This window comes from Balaenoptera borealis (genome assembly GCF_965194805.1).
Source record: "Balaenoptera borealis genome assembly, chromosome: 1".
Lineage (NCBI taxonomy): Eukaryota > Metazoa > Chordata > Mammalia > Artiodactyla > Balaenopteridae > Balaenoptera > Balaenoptera borealis.
In genome coordinates this window covers 180,902,535-180,917,662 of record NC_138860.1, presented here as the reverse complement: position 1 = coordinate 180,917,662, position 15,128 = coordinate 180,902,535, and the positions used below count along the sequence as shown (strand labels likewise).

At 50.5% G+C, this 15,128-nt stretch overlaps 1 protein-coding gene across 1 annotated transcript in view; it reads left to right on the top strand.

Annotated features, from left to right (window-relative positions):
* The first annotated feature begins 499 nt into the window (after positions 1 to 499).
* Positions 500 to 15,128, top strand: part of ACTL8 (actin like 8) — a 67,933-nt gene continuing 53,304 nt past the window's right edge. The window contains exon 1 of the mRNA XM_082354462.1: positions 500 to 3,478. The gene's annotated coding sequence lies outside the window, so the exon portion shown is untranslated. The remainder of the gene's footprint in view (positions 3,479 to 15,128) is intronic.

The window sequence follows — 15,128 nt, the reverse complement described above, 5'->3', positions numbered from 1 at the left end:
CAAATATTTGCCTTCCAGATATATTGATTTGTATTTATTGATGACCTCTGTGGTTTATAATGTGCATGTAAGCTCAGAGTTAATAATGGGGCAGAAACCTCTTTGAGAAACTTTAATCACAGATTAGGAGTTTGTGTGCCTGGACCTCTCCCTCTGGATTACTTCCGCCTCTAACATCTATCTTTAATCCTTCCTGATGCAGACGTAGCCTAGCCTAGTTTCTATGGCAACAGAGTATGCTGCCTTCTCCCCTCATCGTATATTCACAGAAAGAAAAAAGCGGGGAGGGAGGCCTTGAGATTTCCATAACCTGGACAACAGTCCCAGGGACTTTTACTTTCTACCCCTGTGAGATTGTGGGCAGGACAGGTTTATTTGAAGCCATTGGGCAGCCCAAGAGCAAGATTTGTTGGCTCTCATAAAGTTTTAGAGACCTCTGGCTGGGGCTACCGACTTTATCACATCTGCTGCTGTTGCTAGTCTGGAGGATCAATTTTTTTTTTTTTAGTATCCAGAGAGCAGTGGGTTTATAGGCCCATTTAAAAGAGCCACTACGAGTAGAAGAGGATCTGTGGGTCATAGTGGCCAATGAGCTGACCAGGTATTCTGGTCATTCCCACCATGCACAGAGAAGCCAAGAGGGCCTGTAGGCAGGGGAAGCAAACGGCTCCGCTGGAGCTGTGGTGTGTGATAGTTGTCAGCCCTGGGCTCTGACAGGAAGAATAGGGGAGTGGATAAGACACAGATATCGGAATCAAATTGTCTGGGTTCGATTTCTGATTCCACCACCATGGGACTTGGGCAATTTCCTTAACATCTCTGAGCTTCTGCTTCCTTGTCTGTAAAGTGAAGGTTATAATAGTAACCTCCGTCGTAGGTTATGCTGAGGATTGAGATGATACACGTAAAGCATCTAGAATAGGAGTCGGCAAACTGTTCCTGTAAAGGTTCTAGATAGTAAACATTTGAGGCTTTTTGGGCCTTAGAATCTCTGCCAAACTCAACTCTGCTGTAGTAACTTGAAAGCATCCGTAACCAATATGTAAATGATGGATTGGGCTGTGTTCCAATAAAACTTTATTCTTATAGGCACTGGAATTTGAATTTCATATACTTTTCATGCGTCACAAATGAGTCCTCTTTTTCTGATTTTTTCCCCAACCATTTAAACATGCAAAAACCATTCTTGGCTCACAGGCCATACGTATAAAAACAGGCAGGCAGCTGGATTTGACCCATGGGCCATAGTTTGCTGGCTCCTGATGCAAAATAATGCCTATTTTATGTTCGTTAAGTGTTAGTCACTGAAATTACCTTTATCTCCTTCATTATTCTTTTCATCCTAGGAGGGTGGGTTGAAGGCAGTAAAATATCTGGCCCAGAAAGGGATGACTTGGGTGGGGAAGAGAGGGTACATAGTGACTGCACTCAGGAAAGGAAGGTGGAGTTTGTCCCGATAGTCCAGTAGGGGTATCCTCCGGGACTGCCGGATTTTTGGCTCCGAGACCTCTAGCAGCAGCTTGAGGTACCTAAAGTTGGAACAGACTGCCTTGGCCATAGTAAGCTCCTGCCACCGGAAGTCCTCAAGCAGAGGCCAGGTTCCCCTGACATGCTGCTGCGGAGGAGGCTGGCTCACTGGGTGAATGGATGCTGAGGTGCCGGGGTCCGAGCTGGGTTCCTGCAGCTCTGGCCGGTGGGGGGAGGAGGTGAGGAGATTCCTGCTCTTCTACGGTCCCCTTTCCTAATTCACAAAGCACCTTGCCCTCTTGCTTCTTGAATAATCCAGCGATGTGTATGGGTCCGGCATTACCCCTCTTTAACAGGTGGGGGAGTCGGGGATAGAGGACAAGCTGGCCACTTGGCCGGACCCGCCAGCTAGGCGGGGAGGCGTGGTGTGGTGGAAACACACAGACTGTGGTCCTGGACCTGGTTTAGACCCCAGCTCAGCTGCTTCCTACCTTTGTGACCTTCTCTGAGCCTCAGTTTCCCCATCTGTAAAGTGGAAGTATATCATCTCCTTGACAAAGCAGTTGCAAGGCTGAAATGCGTTATTGCATGTAAAACGTCAGCATCCCTGCTGACAGACAGTAGGGATTCAAGCTGTGCTCTCGTGGCCACCCTAGTCCCAGCCATTGGTCCCAGGCTGCTGGGGTGTCCTGGGAGGGTCAGGAAGGAGCTGTCCTTTGGGACATGGCCTGTCCACCGGCAGTTGGCTGTATCAGAATCCTCTCCTGACCTTGTGGTACCGACATCTTCAGGGCAGGGATGGGTGTTAGGGATGGAGTGACTCCAGCCCAGCCCAAACGTCTCTGGGCCTGCAGGGAGGTGAGGCCAAGTCTGGGGCATAGTAACCACCCATGTGATCCAATGGTGACAGCAGGTGGGGATGTTGGGCTGGGAGGGTCACCGGCTTCAGGGTCTGTGCCCCCCGCAGGAACGACTCACATGGGGGATTCCATGAATCCTTACAACTGCCCTGTGAGGAGCCTGCAGTTTTTACCCCATTATATGAATGAACAAACCAAGGCTGAGAGCCCGATCACCTGTCTGGGGCCACGGAGGAGAAAGTGGGAGAGTCGGGTTTTGAACCTGGGTCTGACAGCAAAAGCCTGCATCTGCCAACCCAGTATCCCTACCTCCTTCCACCTTTTGGCTGGCACTGGAGTCCACAGGGTATAGAGTAAGCCCTGATAATGAGAGTAGCCAGCTTTCTGGGGGGTGGTTACGATGCTCCAGACATTGATCTAAGTAACAGTGTGAAGGATAAAAGAGTCAGTGTTCTCCTACATTGATTAATTTTGTAATCCTCACAACCTCTCTGAGCTATTCCCATTTTATAGATGAGAAAACTGAGGCACAGACAGGTCATGTAAATACTTTGCTTGAGCTCACAAAGCTGAGCAGTAGAGCCTGGGATTTGAACCCAGGAATTCTAACTCTGAAGCCTGTTCTCACTTGGCTCGCCTGCCTTCATCGGGCACAGAATAGGTGAGCAATAAACATAAAAACCCAAGACTGGGGCCAGCATGAAGTTATTAGAAGATTGGTGTGTCTTGACTCACCCTGGACTTTATGTTCCCTCCTGTGTGAGGGGGACGTGATCCCCATCACTGCTCTTGCCTCACAGGATGGTTTGTGCATGAGAAGAACTACCGCTTCTGCTATAACAGCCCTTTACTTGTGCCTCAGAATCATCGTGCTATGCAAAATCGCACAATAAAAACCACAGGGTTTATGGGAAAATGGGGTTAAGAGCGCAACACTCAAGCACATTAAGAAAATAGAAACCACATAAAATGGTAGCCGAGTTTTATCCATGTTGAAGGTTAAGAAATACGTAAATACTAAAGTAAGTGTGGCACTTCATCTTGAGGGAGACCTGAAGTTTGCTTGTGGGAGTGTGTGCCATTCTACCTGCTGGCTGCCAGCCCAGTTCCCACACTTGCCACCCAGTGTGCAAGAGGAAGAAGAAAAAGAGGTAAAGAGAGAAAAAGGCAAGAGGAAGGAGAGAAAAAAATACAAAATTAGCTGAAGGGAAATAGTGGGGAGGGCATGAGGTTGCCCTGGGGAGTGGTAGGAGGAAGGTTATGGGAAATTGGATGGAAGTTGTAGCCCCAGGTGTGGATGCGCCCGTTGTCTAGAGAGGTGTGTCCTGTCTGTGTCTTCCTACCTGGCTCAGTTCAGCCGGGCAGGGCATTCTGTTTACCTAGTGTTTCTTGTGGATGAAGTCTTATCTGAAGCAAACGTGAAATTTGCATGATGCTCAGACTGTCCCCTAATACAGGGATTGTGTTGGAACAGATTTGCATTTTCAGAACAAGTGCTCTAGCAGATACGAGCATACTTTGAAAAGTCAGGAGTTAGGAGGCGTGGGAGGGTCTCTTAAATAGGGACTTCCTTGTAAGTTGTGCCTCACCCCAGAAGGTGGGCTTGTGCTCTGCAATTCAGGCCTCTGGGACTTGAGTGAGGTTGCCCCTCCCCTAACGTCTGTCCCCTTTCTGACCCCCCAGCAGCTGGTCTCTCCGATCTCAAGGCCCCACACCGGGTCCTCTACTAAATCTGATCTCACTCATGCATTCCCAGCTCCCTGGAGCCTCTGCCGTTTGGCTGGAGCTCTGGGGGCCAAGGGATTTTTCTCTGGTCAGACCCAGGCGGTCTAAGAATGCACCTTCCTTTGCAGCAGAGCCCTCAGTGGGGCCTCCACATGGGTAATGAGGTCTGCTAAGTGGCTCCTCCTTGGAGCAAAGAGGGCAAACACAAAAGGATTGCCCAGAATTTATCAGTCTAATTACATTTTCCTAATGTCGTTGACCCTCCCACCCACAGGAGTGCGCTTATCAAAGCCGCGATCACACCCGCGTTATTGGAGTTTTAATAAGAGTCAACTGGTTATTGCCCTTGCCGCGGCAGACTCTGTACACGTCATCCCCCGAAGCCCCTTGGGGAGGCAGGGAGCTTGCTTTCTTTGCCGGAATTTTATTTACATTAATAACAAGGATTAGGGACTTGTTTTCTGTGTTTAGGAGAAGCAGACCTCTTCTCAGTTCAAGCAGCCACCAGCTGAGTGCCTGCCAGCACCTGCCCCTCAACCCAAAGTTAGGAGAGCACTGGGCTGGGAGTCTGGAGCTGGGGTTTGCTGCTCACCACGCCTTGCTGTGTGAGCTCAGGCAGGTGGTCTAACCTCTCTGGTCCCTCTTGTGTGAAATGAGAGGACTCAGCAATGACAGTGAAGTGAGAATGCACGGGAAGCACTTTCTTAGCACAGAGCAAGTGTGAATAAATGCTGGCTGTTTCAGAAATGGCCAAATAAAGGAGGTAGCTAAACGCCACTCACACATATGTATTTATTGTGCTTGAAAGTCTAGCAGTTTTGTATCTGGAATGAGCTTCTCTAGAGTGCCAGGTTGTGTCCTAGTTTATGTCATGTAGAGGGTGGTCTTGCCTGGTAGAGAAGAGATAGGACTGCAAGCACTCAAATTTCTGCTCTCCCATCAGCTGTGTGACTTTGGGCGCCATTCTTGACCTCTCTGTGCCCGACTTTCCCTGTCTGTAAAATGGAGATACTTAGAGGATCTCTTTCACGGGGTTATGAGAGGATTAAATGAGCTAACAATGCAAAGTGTTTGAACAGTGCTTGGCCCATGCTGACTAGATGCTGGTTATTGGGAGATTGACAGGGTTTCTAAGCTTCCGTTTGCTAGATGGTGATGCCAGCTTTGCAGGGTGATCATGAGGATGTGGTGGGGTTGTGTCTATGTGATGCCTGGCACATTGGGAGCAGTCAGAGATGGGGGTCGGTTCTCGCCATGATCCTAGAGGTGTCTCTTCATTCCTGTTCACAGACAAGCACAGTCTGAAGTGCATGCTGCAGACGGCAGATCAGAACTAAAGCTGGGTGTTTTCTGAGCCCCAAATCTGGGTTCATTTGGCTCCAGGGGGCTTTTATGCCCAAGGGCTCAGCAGCCTTACAAATCATTGCTTCCTACGTTTGGTCCTGGTCCTGCATTTCCCCCTTTTTGCAAATGGGGGACACTCTTCTGCCAGCTGAGGAGCTATAGTGCCCTTACTTTCGGCTCTGTTGGGCATCTTGGTTTATTACCGGCTCAAATGTCAGCACCAAGGTGGGGGTGTGGGCTGTCTCATCCACTGCTCTGTCTTCAGGGCCAGACACAGCTCCTGGTACATAGTAGGTTCTCAGTAAATATCAGACAAATACTCCTGCTCGTTTGGAGCTTACAGCATGTCAGATGATGGTAAGTGTAATGGGAAGATAAAGCAGGGAATGGGGACAGGGATTCTGGAGAGTATTCTGGGAAACTTGTAATTTTAACTCCCCAAGGGCCAGAGAAGACCCACTGAAAAGGTACCATCTGAGTAGAGACCCCAAAGCGGTGAAAGAGCAAGCCGTGCAGCTGTCTGGGGGAAGGGGGTTCCAGCAGAAGGAACAGCAAGTGCAAAGGTCTTGAGGTGGGCACACACCTGGAGTGTTTAAAGAACAGAAGGGGGCCAGGGATCCCGGAGTGCAGGGAGTAAGGGGGCTGAGGTCAGAGCTCTCCCTGCTTTGGCAACAGCTGGGGCACCAGACTCTGGGTGGTGACAGAGGCAGTTAATCTCCAGGGCAGCTAGAAGGAGGCTGAGGAACACCTCCTGGAAGACTTGTACCAGTGTCATTGTCCGGTCTCTGGTGACAGGTGTCCCCTCCCACCTAGCTGGTTGTCAGGCTCTGCCTCCTCTTTGACATGGCCTCTAGCCATCTTCTTTTACCTGATTCATATGCGGGAGGCATGGCCCCGGAGACGGAGATGGGGTGAGGGGAGAGGCCTAGAGGTTCCTGGGAAATGCTTCCTCTCCAAAGTTCAGGGAGGGTGGGCCTGCTGGCTCCATGGGAAGGACTTAGGAGATCAGAGCATAATGAACTCTGACTCTCAAAATGCAGGGAGAGAAACTGAGGGAGGTAGGGGAGGGGTTGGCCCAAGTTCACCCAGCAGTTAGAGACCCAGGGCTGACATCAGGCTGGAAGTCTGGAGCCCAAGGTGTCCAGCTGGGTGGGGGCAGGAACGAGGGTCCTGGGAGGGGCCTGCAGAGGCTGCTCCCTGCCCACCCCGCTGATGGGTTTCTGGAAGCTGAGTTAGCTCTGCCTGGAAATGGAGGAAAGAGAGGTACCTTTGGGGATGGGAGTGGCCAAGAAGTTCACTAACCAGCACCGGGCTGGGGAGGCAGGAGGTTGTAGAGAGAAGCAGATGGAAGGTGCCAGAGGCCAGGTGGGCCAGCTGGCTAGGGCTATGCCATCAGCATTGAAAGCTCAGGTGTACCCAAAGGTGACACCGAAAGGAAACCATTGTGGGCCTGGACCAGGGTGGACCATCAAAAGGCTGTGGCCCCCTTCCAAGGTCACCTGTGACTGACGACAGCTAACACGAACAACCACTTCAGTCCTCAACCTGATTCAACTCAAAGATACACTCTTTGTCTCTTGGCTTGACTTAACCTCACTCCCTGTTTATGTGGGAGCACGTCTCTCTTGGAGCTCCTTGGGGCTTCTCTTGTCCTCCCTCCTCCTTCCCTCATAACCCTCACCTCCCTCAGATGTCTCCGTCTGGTGGGGTGGACAGACCAGGGCTAGTGAAGCCAGCATGGGATGGGGAGGTGGTCTTAGAGCTAGGACAGGGGCTCCTGGGACAGTATGGGGAAGTGCTTGGTCTACCTGGAAGAGTCAGGGAGAGCTTCCTGGAGGAGGAGTCACTCAGTGAAAGGACTGGAAGCAGAGCCATTACCTGGGAGTCTAAGGTGGGGTGGGGGTAAGGTCACTGCAGGCAGAAGGGCGCAGTGATATGAGTACGGCATGTTTGAGAGACTGCAGAAAGTTCCACATGCCTGCTGTTCATCTCTGAGGGTTGAGGGGCATGTTGGATGGGAGGCTGGAGAAGAAAAATCATAGGAGGTCTTGTACAGACTGATAACAACGACAGCGACCCCTTGAGTATCTGTGGGGCACAGGCGTGCATTGTCTCTTGTCTTCCACTCTTGGAGGAGCTGTCATTATCTGCACTGTGGAGGTGCCAGAGGGGCAGGATGGTGGGGTCACTGGCCAAGGTCACACAGGCGGGAAGTGACAAGGGCAGGATTTGCACCCTTTAGACTCTTCTCCCCATCCATGTCTCGTGACCTGCCCCTGAGGGCCAGAGGGAGCCATAGAAGGCTTTAGAGCTATGGACAGAGGCTTGTGATGGGAGCAGCAGGATGGTCCTGGGCAGGACGGGACCTGCCCAAGCAGCCTTCGCCTTGCCCTTTCCACTGGCTCTGGCAAGAACTGTCCTCATTGGGAGGCGCTGCGGAGGACCTAGCAGATGGCAAAGGCCATGGATTTGAGCCAGATCCTGTGTCAGCCCGCTGGGGCCGATGAGTCTGTGTGGCTCAGTGCCTGGAGCGGGCTATGAGAACTTCTTTGTTGGTCCTGAGCTTGCCTTGCTCCTGTTCTGGGCCCTTCATCCTCCCCCTGGTGCAGGGGCGGTTCTAGGAGTTGGGAGGGAGGATCCCTGCAGCCTCCTGGGAGTGTGGATGGCAGCTTTCTTGCAGTCCCCGTCTTGGCTTCCTTTCCACTCCCCACTTCTTCCTTCTCTTTGCCATGTGGTCCGATGGCCTCATCTTCCCTCGCAGGCAGGCGACACCATCTGCAGTCTTGGCAATCTTGGCAATCTTGTGCACGTTCTTTTGCCTGGCGCACTTCTAAGCATTTTAAGTAAGACTGGTTCTAGCACCAATCCCTAGGGCGACCTCACTTTTCACATTTTCCCTTCCAAAGGGGCCTATTTGTCCCTATTCTTATTTCCTGTTTCTAAGCCAGTAACCTAACCACAGCAGAGCAAGCCCATCTCTTGAAAAATGCAAGTAATGTATGTGTTGTGTCAGGTCAGAGCCTTCAGGAAGTCTGAGATTCTATGTCCTGGTTCTCAAGGAACCTCGTGGCCTCTCCAGAGCACTAACTGGTGGTTTACGTTGTGGAAACACCATCTCCCCCGCCCCCCCCTCCCCCCCCCGCCGTGACTTCTGTGTGCTCAGTGTCTCTTGCTCGGCAGAGTGCCACTTGAAATTCCTTATCCCGGGGCCCCAAGCATGCATCATTCCCACTTCTCAGTGTGTCCTGATTCTTTCACTCACGACATCAGACAGATGTGTGCCCAGAGGTGGAAGGCAGCCCTCGTATCTGAGATCCTTGGTCGGCGATAGCATGTGTGGAAAGTGGCTTTTGTCTAGTGCGCCAGCTCCGATAGATGACCGTTGCTTACTGGAATGGGCTGTGGAGAGGTTCCAGGCTGTGCTTAGTGGGAAGGAATCCCATGATTGATTAGTGATGTCTGCCACGACTGCGAGGGAGCAGAGTGGTGGATCATGAGCTAGAACCTGCCATCTGGGGCCAGGGACCTTTCCTCTTGCCTTTTCCTCACTTGTCATGCCGTGTGCTCTGAAAGCTGGAATCGTGGGTGGAGGTGCCCATTGGCTGCTTTGAGGGCTGAATGGGAAACAAGTTCTGGTTTTGGGGAACAGTTGGGAATTGCTCTGTCCTGAGATGTGTGATTATCCAACAGCATGTGTTCTGCCAACAGCCAGCACACATTTTGGGGTGAACAGGAAGTGATTATGCAAGCCTTGAGATTCTTCTAGTCTTGGTGCAAAGGGCTTGCTTTTTCCTCAGTGGAGTCTCACGGGGCAGAGCGGCTGCAAGGCTGAAGCATCTCTTGGGCTGTACCCCAGAATGCCTTTCAGCCTCCTGGGGGTGGGGGTGGGGAGGAGCACAGGGCTGGGTTTCTACCAGAACCCATGAAGGTGCCCAAGCTCAATTCTTCCCACGGAGACCCTGGATCATCTTTCCCCTCCTCCCTGCATACAAACTAGACCTGATACCCTGAAGATGTATTGTTGGGCGTGGCTGCTGAATCCAGAGATGGGCCAGTTTCTGGTGAAACATAAATCCCAAAGACCCTGGGATCTTAAGAAGTGGAGTAGTAAAAGAAAGAACAGCATGCTGGGGGCCCAGTCTGCATGCTAGTCCCCAAGCTGTGCCATGGATTTGCTGTCTGGCTTTAGCTGTCTGCTTCCCCACTCTGTGCCCATCTTTCTTCTCTGTACAAGGAGGGGGGATGACTAGAGATCTAAGGGCCTTTTCTGCTCTAACTGCAGAAGTGGGCTGTCCTGGGCACACCCCAGGTCTAATTACTCTCAGGCGGGGTGTGTCTGCAGATTGAACCCAGCAGTGGTGGTGCGTCCCGGGAGCCCGCTCTCCCGCTCATTGACTGCACATTCCTGTGTGTGGATGAGGTGGCAGGGGGGCTGCTGAAGAAGTGCCAGCGTTGAGTGGCCGGTGGGGAGATAATAGAGAGACTGATGATAGGCCTCTTCTGGGTCAGGACAGCCCCGTCTGCAGGCCCACCTCTCCCCAGGGCTGGTTGTGCTTGGAGGTGGGCCAGGCTCATGGAAAAGCCTCTGGTCACCTCCTCCCCCGCCGGTGCTCTTGCCTTTGCCTCTCCAGCCCTCACTTCCCTGTACACCCCTGAGATTCTAGCCACACTCGATAATTTTCAGCTCCGTGTTTGGTTTCTCCTCTGGGTATTTGCACCTCCTGATTCCTCTTTTGGATCTTTCCTTCCTCTGCCTCTTCTCGCCTCCTTTAACACTCAGCTTGAGTGGACCTCTGTGGACAGCTGTCTCTGACCTCTGCCCTGCACCTTGTGCCTAGCTTGAGTTAGAGGCAATCCAAGACTCCCACCACCCACCCCCTTGCCCGTTCAATTTTTTGCCTCACTGTCTGGATATGACTGCCATCAGTGTGTGAATTTGGGAAAGCCCCTTTTACTTTCTGCCCAGATTCCTCATCATCAGATCCTTAAAAGGAAATAGTACCTGTGTTAGTCAGGCTAGGCCAGGCTATGCTGCATTAATAAATATGGCCTGAAATCTCTGTGACTTAAGCAGCCAAGTCTGGCTCTTGCCAATGCAAAGTCTGAGATGAGTTGGGTGGCTCTCCAGGATGGCTCCCTGCCACAATGTAACTCAGAGATCCAGGGTAGACCTTGGCTCCACCATTTCAACATGTGGCCTCCGTGGTCACTGCTAAAGGGGCAGCATATGGAGATGGCCCAGTGCCTTTTAAATACCTTCGCCCAGAAGTGATCACTCCTGCTCACATTTCACAGGCCAGAACTGGTCTCTCGGCCCCAAGCAGGGCTGGGAAATTTCTTCCACGTGCCTGGGGAGGGGGGCCTGGATCTGGACGAGCACTGAGGGCTCCTTTCACAGGCCATGAATCCAGAACGGGTTAGAGCCTCTGGTTTCATGACTGGCAGTAGCCAAGAAGTGACATTAGCCTGGACAGACTTGGAATGCCTCCCATGTCACATTATAGATGGGAGAACTGAGGTCCAGAGCGGGCGGGGTCTCACCCGAGGCAGCACGTGGAGCCTGCAAAGGGGTGAGGGGTGACGTTCAGTCCTCCCATTGTCCAGACACTGTCCTTTCCTCCTTACTCTTCTGACGCTGTAGCCTGGAGTCCTGCTGTCTAATCCTGCTGTGTGATGCAGGCAGGGATGGGGGTGGAGTCGCTGGGGCTCTTGTGAAATTATTTTAAGACCTTGGAAAGCAAATTAGAATTTCAAACCATCCGGCCCTCTTGAAAGCAGACTGGGGGTGTGTTAGAAGTAATTTAATTTTACTTTGTTTTATTAATAGGATGTGGGAGAGGAGGGGAGGGTGTGAGTTGTGGCTGAGGGTGCTGGCTTCAGAGTCTGGGTGGATGGAACCAGTACTGAAGCAGAACACTGGAGAAGGGCGGAGGCGGGGGTGGGGGGGTGGGGAGCACCCTGAGGCTACAGGACAAAGAGGCAGACGTGGCGAGTGTCCAGGGGGCTCTGACCTGAATGTGCAGATTCGGGAACTACGGGCTTATGCCAAGGAGGGTCACACTGGGGCCTGTAGCCTCTCTGGGATGAGGGACTGTATCCGTTTCTATGGGCTGCCCTAGCAAGTTGCCACAAGCTTGGCGGCTTAAAATAACCACAGTGTGTTCTCTCACAGTCCTGGAGGCTAGAAATCTGAAATAAGTATCGCTGTACTGAAATGAAGGTGTGGGTAGGGCCTTGCCCCCTGCATAGGCTCTATGGGAGGATGCTGCCGTCCTCTTCCAGCTCCCGGTGGCCCCTGGTATTCCTTAGCTGTGGCTGCATCACTCCAATCTCTGCCTGCATCCTCACCCGGCCTCCTTCCCATGTGTCTCTGTGTCTCCTCTTCTTGTAAGGACACCAGGAACTTACAAGCCATTGGAGTTAGGGCCCAGCCGAAATCCGGGATGGTTCCATCTCGAGATCCTTAGCTAATTCTATCTACAGAGACCCTACAGTAAGTCCCCTACATACGAACGAGTTCCGTTCCAAGAGTGAGTAAGTCCAACAAAGGTAGCCTAGGTACCCAACTGACACAATCAGCTGTATAGTACTGTCTGTAATAGGTTGATAATGCTTTTCACACAAATGATACATAAAAACCAAACAAACACAAAAAATAAAGACAACATTTTTAATCTTACAGTACAGTACCTTGAAAAGTACAGGAGAGTACCAGCTACATCACAGCTGCTTTTACACTTGCTTCTGGATATTCTGGGCTTGAAATAAAGATACCGTATTATTGTACTCTATACAGTACTGTACAGTAAAGTACACAGAAGCACAACCACTTGAAGAGGATGCACGCCTGTGACAATGTACGCCAGACACGTGAACTAACTTATGTGATTGGACATGCGACACACGTTTGCATCTTTGAAAGTTCGCAACTTGAAGGTTTGTATGTAGGAGACTTACTGTATTTCCAAATAAGGTCATATTCTGAAGTTCTGGGTGGACATAAATTTTGGGGGGGACACTATTCAGTATACTACAGGGGCCACTCCTGGGTGGGCTTCAGGAGGGTGCAAACCTCCTAGATCCATCATAAAATTCAATGTGTACGTTTCCCCCCGGGAAGACACACAGCTTTCTTTGATTTGTCAGAGACCCCAAGATGAGAGACCAGCAATCTTGTAGGACGCATGTCTGGCAGGTGGGAGGGTAGGACAGAGGACAGGTCATGGGAAACACAGAAAGAAGGGGGCTCTGGGAAATGGGCCACCACCAGAAGGAGCCTGATGGAACAAGAGGAGCTGGGTGGAAGGGTGTTCTGGAGGGCCTGGCACAGTGGGCCATACTGTGGCCCAGGGCCACGGGCGTCTTTAAGAATATTGGGACTTCCCTGGTGATCCAGTGGTTAGGACTCCACGCTTTCACTGCAGGAGGCACAGGTTCGATCCCCAGTTGGGGAACTAAGATCCTGCAAGCCACGTGGTGTGGCCAAAAAAAAGAAAAAAAAAGAATATGACTTTTTCAGTGTCTTTCCCAGGAAAATGTACTTTATCAATACACACATCTTTGGTGTATGACTCAGTGGGCACGTGCCTGTTCCATCCCAGAGCCCATCCCTGGACTCCCAGAGACCTCAGTTAGGATCCCCCGCCAGAGGAGAAGAGTTTTGGAAGGAGAGAGGAGAGGAAACAGCATGAAACACTGCAGACGGCTCAGATGGCTCAGGTCGGATTTGGTGGTTAGGGGTCCAGCGGTGAAGGGCCGTTGTGTCTGTTTCTGGTTTTGAGGATTGCAAGAGATAACCATGGGTGGAAGTGCTCCCTGGTTTTAAAAGCTAAATTACTTATTTCATCTTTTTTTTTGTTAAACTGTACAAAGCAATGTTCGTTCACAGTAAGAAAAAATGAAGAAATGCAGTTAAGCAAAAGAAAGAAAATCCCTTTAATCTCATTCCCCACATATCACCCCGGTAAGGCCTCTGTCTATGACCTTTGGAACCTTTTCCTCTGTATTTTGTTTGACAGGAAGTGGGTGATAACATACAGTGAAACTCACATTTTTTTTTAAAGGATATTTTTATTTATTTATTTTTTAATTTCATTTTATTTTTGTCTGTGTTGGGTCTTCTTCGTTCCTGAGCATGGGCTTTCTCTAGTTGTGGCGAGCGGGGGCTATTCTTCGTTGCAGTGCACGGGCTTCTCATTGTGGTGGCTTCTCTTGTTGCGGAGCACGGGCTCTAGGCAAGCGGGCTTCAGTAGTTGTGGCGCGTGGGCTCAGTAGTTGTGGTGTGTGGGCTTAGTTGCTCTGCGGCATGTGGGATCTTCCCAGACCAGGGATTGAACCCGTGTCCCCTGCATTGGCAGGCGGATTCTGAACCACTGCACCACCAGGGAAGTCCCGAAACTCACATTTTAACCTAAAATATGGAATACCTTTTCATGGGAAAAAGTGGTCATGAAGCATCTTTCCTGACTGCATAGAATTCTGATGTCCAGATGTATGTAACTTAACCAATCTTCTGTTTTTGGACACTTTGTCCTGCTTCCTGTCCCTTTTTTTTTTTAGGATTGCCATATATTTGTTTCTTTATTTATTGTTTTTTTTTTTCTTCTATCCCTCTTTATAAGCAATTCTGTTGTGAACATCCTTGCAGCTTCTTTGTATATCTGCTTCTGTACAGGGACGTGTGTTGTAAACCTTAAGCTGTAAAGCACTTTACCCAGGGACCCATTTCAAAAGCCTTTATTTGACAGTGGATCTGTGTATGGGGAATGGGGGAGCCCAGAGCTGAGGGTGATGCACTGGCTTTCATGCTTCCTGAAATCCTAGCTGGGTGTCTGTGTCAGATTATGCCTGGGGGGCTCTCTTTGGAGGTGGTGTTCGTTATTTTTTAATTTTTTTATCGAAGTATAGTTGATTTACCATGTTATGTTAGGGTCAGGTGTACAACATAATGATTCAATATTTTTATAGATTATACTCCACTTGAAGTTATTATAAAAGATTGGCTATATTCCCTGTGCTGTCCATTACATCCCTGTAACTTGTTTATTATATACCTAGTAGTTTGTACCTCTTAATCCCCTTCCCCTATCTCGCCGCCCCCCCCCCCCGCCCCCCGTGGGCAACCACTAATTGGTTCTCTGTATCTGTGAGTCAGTCTGGTTCTGTTTTGTGTGCTGTTTGTTATTTAAAACGTTCATTACTTTATGCCTGTGTCCTGGACTGAATTGGCTTGAAACAGAGGAAAAGGAGTTCCATTCCCACTGACCTTTGGTGCTCTGTGTCTTCTGCCACTCTGGCCCCCTGGTGTGTCCTAGAGATGATTTCTTCATCTCTCGTGAGGTTTAAGGGGTCTAGAACTGCATGGTTGTGGCCCTAGAGGTATCGCCTCTAGGCCTCTTCTGCAGGTAAATGTTCATTTCCATTCTGAGGAGAAGCTCTGTTTTCTGGGGGATATGTCTCTTGGATCCCACTAACCTGGGATTCTGGAATGAGAAATAGCTCTCGGCCTGGGCTGGTACAAAGGGGAGGTCTTGGCCAGCTGGCTGAAAGCCTTTGAACTGTTAATAACTTAGAATGTGAGGGTTTCTGGAGTGGGCCCGTGTCACCCTCTAGGTCTAAACAGGGGTCCGTCTGAGCAAGTGGCTCAACCATTTCAGGCCTCAGTTGTTCGGTCTCTGTTACGGGAATACAGCCTCTCTCTTGCATGCCTCATAGGAATGTTAGAAAGCTAGT